A 599-nucleotide genomic window follows, 5' to 3' on the forward strand; every position below is an offset into this window, starting at 1 on the left:
GCGTGGGGTCTCGGTCTGGAGAATGTCAGTTGCCGCCCAGGGGCCAGCCGTGGCATCCGTCTGGCATACGAAAAGGGACAAGCGAAGGGACCCCCTCTTGTTTGTGGTTCAGGGGTCTGGGGGGGGGGGGGGGAGGTAAAGAGGGCTAATGAGGGCGAGAGACCGGTTCCGACGGATGGTCGCCGGAGGCAGGAAGCGTGTCACAAGCTTCGAGGCCGGAAGCTGCTCCGCCGGGGGCTCCCCCATCTTTCCCCTACGGGGCTGGGCCCTGGGCCACGGGTGATGTGGCGTTCCGACAGCGGGCCATTGCCGCCTCGGATAGCGGGAATCCACACTCTGGCCCGTGCACAGGGTGAGGAGAGAGGCGGGGGGGGGGGACTCAGGCACCGGGCCCGACACTTGTGTTGGTGACACACTTATCACCTTTCTCGGGGCAATGAGCTGACGCAGTGGATATATCTCCGGGAGCCCAGGGGTGGGGTGGGGGAAGAGGGGGGGGGGGGCGGGGGAGAAGAGAGCAGGCATGGGGGCATCTGTGGCGTTGGCCCCTCGTGCTGAGCCCTCGCTGAAGTGGCCACTGACTGTGCCGGCGCAACCTA

The sequence above is a fragment of the Fonticula alba genome, assembly GCF_000388065.1.
Source record: "Fonticula alba strain ATCC 38817 unplaced genomic scaffold supercont2.3, whole genome shotgun sequence".
Lineage (NCBI taxonomy): Eukaryota > Rotosphaerida > Fonticulaceae > Fonticula > Fonticula alba.